This window comes from Cebus imitator, unplaced genomic scaffold (assembly GCF_001604975.1).
Source record: "Cebus imitator isolate Cc_AM_T3 unplaced genomic scaffold, Cebus_imitator-1.0 Scaffold6, whole genome shotgun sequence".
In the NCBI taxonomy this organism is placed as follows: Eukaryota; Metazoa; Chordata; class Mammalia; order Primates; family Cebidae; genus Cebus; species Cebus imitator.
The window spans coordinates 14337550-14344463 of record NW_016107321.1 but is presented as its reverse complement, the minus strand read 5'-3'; positions in this window follow the sequence as shown (position 1 = coordinate 14344463).

Below are 6914 nucleotides of genomic sequence, written 5' to 3'. Positions count from 1 at the left end.
AGGCTGGTCTTGAACTCCTGACCTCAGGTGATCCACCTGCTTCGACCTTCTAAAGTGCTGGGATTACAGGCATGAGCTACTGTGCCCAGCCAAGGCAACTTTCAAAATGTGCCTAATTTACACTAAAAGAGTTCATTCACCTACTAAGAATCTGTCTTGTCTAAGTAGATTAAACTTGCTCTACTTAGACAAGACATATTCTTAGTAGGTGAGCTTACCTATAATTTTTCTTTAAGTTTACAAAGGAGTGAGTTTGCCTAGAACATACATGTCTAATTGGTTCAAACCAAATCTTGTCAGTGAGATGCTGGAGGAAGAGTTATCAAGGCCTGCTTGAGTACCAGACACGTGTTTGCAAACGTCCTGACATTGGAAGGATTTAACACTTTTGAATTATATTAACTTTGTATTGAAAAACTGGTATATGGAATTTTGAAAATACATATATTTCTTAAAATTTCACTCCTTTGTTGCTTTCTCCCTTAGTGATATTATCCTCAAACGTTTGGACTGCCTAGGTGCTTCTTTGGAAAACTATCTCATTGAAGTTATTTGACAGGGTAGTAGGAAGGGCAAATAGTGTGATTTTAGCTACAAGACAAAGCTTCAGTAGATAAGGCAAAACTTTCAGGTTCTGGAAGTCAACATGGATGTGGGATCAGACTTAAAAAGGAAGCCGTCGCCCTGGAAATAGAGAAAGAAGCTACAAAGGAGTCATTCCACAAAAAGAAACAACTCCAAGGAGTTCTACGCTGGGAGGGGTAGAAGCTGGAGAGGGAAGGTCCAGAGGCAGCCAACTAGGGAATACGCTGGGGCCCTAAGTGGGCAACCATTTCCACACCTCCTTCCACTCCTAGGCCAGGCCATTGCAACAGAGAGGCAGCCCAAGATGAAGAGAAAGATCAGATCCTATGATGTGCTGGAGGACAAGTCAGTGTCAAAAAGCACGTGTAAGTCAGGCCTCTGGTCATGTTGTGCCTGTGAACATCCCACTGGCCAAAGTAATTCACGTGGTCATGCTCAAAGACAGACATGAGATCATGTGCTCTGCCTCCATCTAGCACACTATACCACATGGCAGAGGAAGTAAAGAAACGAGAATGATCCAGATTGATGATAGTGCAGCCAGGAGGACAGTGTGTGCCCCACTCAGGATTGGAGTCCCCACCAGAGGCACCACTTCCCTCCCCAGCTCATCCTCGCCAACTTGGCCATGAATGTGGCTGCTATAAGTCCACCAGTGGGAGGAAGTACAGGAAGGCCTCAGGCCGTGGTACCCATCTCTGGGGGAAGAAGCTGCAGAAGTTGCCCGTAGCAAGCTGGTGGGTGTGGTTCTGGTGAGTTCTGATGCCCAGGCACAGTTCCTCTAGTTGTTAGACCCCTGCTTGCCCAAAAGACCTACTGTTCCATTCATAGGTCTCATCCCTAGCATATCCAGCCCTGGAGGGCATCTGAGGGAGCAGCAGGACCAGGCCATGGACCGACCGTGAGCCTCAAGGCCAGGCTGAGTATCTGGGAGCAAAATAGTGCTTTCCTAAGTCTAGCATGTGAGGAGTGAATTGTCTGCCCCACCCCAGGCCAGTGAAGTCAGGGTTTGGGCTTTGGCCTGACTGCTGGGCCTAGGAGTGGAAATGGGCCTATGGGAGAAAGGAGGAGATGATCCATCAAGGATAGGTCGTAGGCAGATTCGAAGGGAAAGTTTAGCCACAGAGGAGCAAATGGATTTGAGAGAGAGGGAGCCTCAACCTGCTCTGGGACTCAAGAGCACTGGGCAAGAAGGTCCCTTAGGGGCATCTATGCCAACCCCAGGGAAGAAAATGAAGCTACAGGGGCATCACAACCATTTGGACAACTACTCCATTTTACCAAAAAGAATAATATGGAGCTTGTTAAGAATCAATGAAAGGATCACCTCTATCATGCCATTAGGATTATACCATCCCCTCATTTGAATTATTTTCTAATTAGATGACCAGCTAGTCAATAAAGATCCCTTAGTCTGTAATGTTTGGTTAAAAGGGCTTCTACCATGTGGACTGACAGTCAGGATCTAGGGTTTTAAAATTTTTTTCCAAATGAGTTGAATGATCAGTTTACATGCACATGGCACCTTTAAATATTTGGATTAGGCTGTGCAGAGTTAGCAGACATGCCTGCAGGATGTGACCTTGTGGAATTTCTTGCAGGAAGGGGCTGCAGCAATAATAATGACAAGAAGGCCCCTGCCAGCTAGTTGCTGAGCTGGCTGCAAGAGGGCATTGAACTTGGGTGGGCGGGAACTGCACAGGAACTGCCAGCAGTGCTGTGAGTGGCTAGAAGCCAGCCCAAGCTGGGAGGTGGTTGCTCTGCACAGCCTGGCCGGTGGGTCGGCATTCATATTTGCATGATGTCATGCTCCCTCATCTCATTAAAGCTGCACGCACTTCCTAGCCTAGAAATGCAAAAGCCTCGTTCTTTGCAACCTGGAGGGTTTTGTTGTTGTTGTTGTTGTTTTGGGGTTTTTTTTAGATGGGCTTTTGCGGCTTCACCCAGGCTGGAGTGAAGTGACATTATCTCAGCTCACTGCAACCTCTACCCTATGGGTTCTAGCGATTCTCCTGCCACAGCCTCCTGAGTAGCTGGGATTACAGGCATGTGCCACCACATCCAGCTAACTGTTTGTATTTTTAGTAGCAACAGGGTTTCGCCATGTTAGCCAGGTTGGTCTTGAACTCCTAACCTCAGGTGATCCACCCTCCTTGGCCTCCCAAAGTGCTGGAATTACAGGCCTGAGCCACCGTACCTGACTGAGGATTTTCTTTTCACAGTAAAAATGTAGAACAAGAAGCAGGAGGAAACTATTCATACCTGTTATATATGTTCTTCAGAATATATATCTTGCACAACTCAAAAAAAATTAAAGAAGGAAAGATGACAGGGGGTTTTATGCAAGATCCCTCTGGGCAGGTTTCTCAGTTTTCTCTGCCAGATGCTGCCTTCTGGGGAATACAGAGCATCGGGCAAGAAGGGCTGAGATCAGGGCTTCCTACCCTGGCCCTCAGTTTCTCCCCTGCAGAATAAGGGGGTTTGGCTGGATGATCTCTGAAGGCAGCGCTCCCCCCCCACACACACACACACTGCTAGTCTTCTACAATTTCAGTCTCTCAGCTTTCTTTTCTGTACTACTTATTTATTTATGCATTTATTTATTTTTGGCTGAGTTTTCATTTTACTCCTGAATAATATTTGGGTTTATGCTAGTGTAACTGTGGGACCGAAACTGATTAGCTGAAATTGAAACTGATTAGCCATTGCTTACCTTGTTAGAGGTAATGTAGAGCCACAATTGCCTGGGCGTGTGCAGTGGGGAGAGTGTCAACCTCCTTATCGTTACCACCTGCAGCCTGCCAGGCTGGCTGCACTGACATCACCTGGGACCAGCTAAAAAGGCCACACAAGCTTGACCCACAGCTGCACTGGGGAGACAATTTTACATCACCTCCCATCTCCTTGCCAGTGGATTCACAATAAAGCTTTTGCTTTCTCATAAGCTGGTGCGTGGTATTGACACCTATGTGTATTAGACAGTAACACTAACAGGGTCAAAGGCACCAAAGTCAGAAGAGTGCCTTATTTATATTTCTTTAAATACCTGTGTTTGTAAAGAAAGTGTGGGGGACAAGCACCATCAGGGGACAAGCACCATCTGGACACGGTGGCTCACACCTGTAATCTCAGCACTTTGGGAGGCCAAGGTGGTAGGATTACTTGAGGTCAGGAGCTCGAGACCAGCTTAGGCAACATAGCGAGACCCCCCCCCACCCCGCCGCCCCATCTCAACAACAACAACAACAAAAAAATTAAAATTAGCTGGACATGATGGTGTCTACCTGTAGTCCTAGCTACTCAGGAGGCTGAGGCAGGAGGATTACATAAGCCCAGGAGTGAAGGTTGCAGTGAGCTATGATTTTGCCACTGCACTCCAGCCTAGGTGTCAGAGTGAGACCCTGTCTCCTTTAAGAAAGAAGAAGAAAAGAAAGTTGTGGGGCAGAGATAGCTCCAGGTAGCCTGCCTTCTATGGGGTCTCCTGCCAGGTGCCAGGAGCCTTGTCACTCGAAACCTGAGGATCTCACTTGGGATTGTTGCCTTATCCACAGGAGTAACAGCAGTTCAAAAACCCCTAACTCACCCTGAGCATTCACAGGCTCCTTAGGACTCCATTTTCTTCTTCTGAAGTAGAAGGCACAACTGGATTTTTTCCCCGTTTCTAGAAGACGAAATCTGTAAGACTGACCTTATGTTTAAGCATTGCAATTAACTCAACTGTCTACCTCAAACGGAATTTAGGAAAGTATTTAAATTACATAAAATAAAATCTGGCAGTTTATAATGCCATATATATATATGGGTAATATAAAATATATAATATATATATATATATATATATGTATTAATCCAGCCTCATTTTACCTTAGGCCCTGTGATAGCATGAAAACGCTCCATCGTCAAACCCTACAGCCAGGCGAGGGATGAACAAATCGCTCCGTTCAGGGAATGTCACAGTGTCCAGATTTCTGTCTAGGGAGGAATTTATTGTTTGGTTTGGATCCAACCTCAAAAATAACCACCAAAAAGAGAGGAATTTCAGAGTGCCTTAATCTATGCTGCAGTAGAGACAGAACAAGAGGAAGCTGTTTAGAGAAAATAGTCACTCAGATTTAGAAGAGGAAATTAAAGGATCACTCCCTGTAAGAGAAGCCTCTCCTGGAGGCAGCATCCGCTCCACTCTTCACACTTGATTTTTCCAGTTCTTCCTCTCTCGTTTCTTCCTCAGCCTGCCCAATCAGGTTTGTACCTGTGCCTCTCCACAGACACCACCTTTGACAATGTCCTGGACCATTTTCATTCAGTCAAATCCCATGGACAATTCTCAGTCACATCTTACCTAACCTCTTAGCAGCATTTAACCAGTTGATCACTTCTCCTTAAAACACTTGATTTCCAGGTCTCCACACTTGCATTAATTTCCTTTTATCTCACTGGACTCTCCTTCACAGTCTTCTTTGCTGTGCTCCAGGAACTCAGTCCTCAGCCTTCCCAAGGCAATTTCAGCCATTGCCATGGGCTCCATGCTATTTGTACACTGATGGTTTTCACACTTACGGCTCCTGTCCTGACCTCTCCCTTGATCTTGGATAACCACCAATTTGACGGCACCTTTCAATGTCTATCAGGCATTGCACATGGAAGATGGAGAACCAGAAGCCCGGATTCTGTCCCTCATCCTCACCATCCCTCTGTCATCTTCACACCACCAAGCACTACCGGCATTAATTACCCTTGAAGGGGATTTAAAAAGGATGCGAAAACTGTTTTTCAATCTTTGTGTGTCACTGTCAAAATTTCTATCTCATTGCTAATAAAAGAACCAAAATATGTTCTGGCCCAGAAAAAGCCCATGCCTAATTTTTTATTTTATTTTATATTTTGATGGAGTCCTGCCCTGTCATCCAGGCTGAAGTGCAATGGTGTGATCTCGGCTCTCCACAACCTCTGGCTTCCAGTTTCAAGTGATTCTCCAGCCTCAGCCTTCCAAGTAGCTGGGATTACAGGTGCGCACTAGTACGCTTGGCTAATTTTTTGTATTTTTAGTAGAGACGGGGTTTTACCATGTTGGCCAGGCTGGTCTCAAACTCCTAATCTTGTGATCCACCCACCTCAGCCTCTCAAAGTGCTTGGGACTATAAGTGTGAGCCGCCGTGCCTGGCCCAGCCCATGCCTAATTTTAAGAAATCCTAAAACACAGATACTCAAGTAGTGTATGTGGAATGAATGAACAAATGAATGAATGAATCAGGGGAAGTAGGGGACTTAAATAACCACCTTAGGTTTTTAGGGCCTCATTTATATGAGGCATTATTCTCATTTACAAAATGTCAGTCTTTTAGGGCAGGCGTCCCTAATGCCCCAGCTGCAGACTGGTACCTGTCCATGGCCTGTTAGGAGCCAGGCCACACAGAAGGAGGTCAGTGGCCAGGGCCAGGATTACCACCTGAGCTCTGCCTCCTGTCAGATCAGCAGCAGCATTAGATTCTCCTAGGAGCGCAAACCCTATTGTGAACTGCACATGTGAGCGATTTAGGTTATGTGCTCCTGAGGAGAATCTAATTGATCTAAGGAGGAACAGTTTCATCCCAAAACCATCCCCCTTCCCACCCTACCTCGCCTCCCTCCATGGAAGTATTGTCTTCCATGAAACTGGTCCCTGGTGCTGAAAAAATGGGGTACCACTGTTTTAGAGATTCAACAACTTCTCTCTGTCTCTGGCTGGCTAGAGTTCTCACCTGCTATCTGTGGGCGCTTCTCTGCCTGAACTCCCAGCCCTGACCACGGATGAATGATTAGACAATAAAACTCTGATATTGAAATAGCAGCTTAAATTTAAAATTCTAGGCAGAACACACTAGGCCCAGCACACACCAGTCTCCTCTACACTAATTCAAAACACTTAACATTGACCACTTGTTTCTGTTGCTTTTCAGGTGGTTCAAAAATAAGGTGCAAATGTTGCCTCTGCCAAATGTTTGAAGAAGGCAAGGATTGTCGGCTTTCCCTTCTTCATAAAATTGCATGAAAGAAGAGAGGTCGTAGGTTGAAAGACCAATTTACATTATCTCCAGATACGCTTAAGAAATAAAGTAGATAATATCAATGTAGTACAGATGTTCTCTTTTTGCTTTACAAATTTTCAGTTATTTGCACTCTTGATATCATCTTCCATTTGAGGACAATCCTCCCTTTAAGCAACTTCAAACAGTTCTTAATATTAAAAGCACTGGTGATGATGGAATGGAAAATGGGGCAATGAAAGCAATAATGGAGGGGAACTGTGGTGTCATTAGGTGTAATGTCATTTATCTGCATCTAAATAAAAA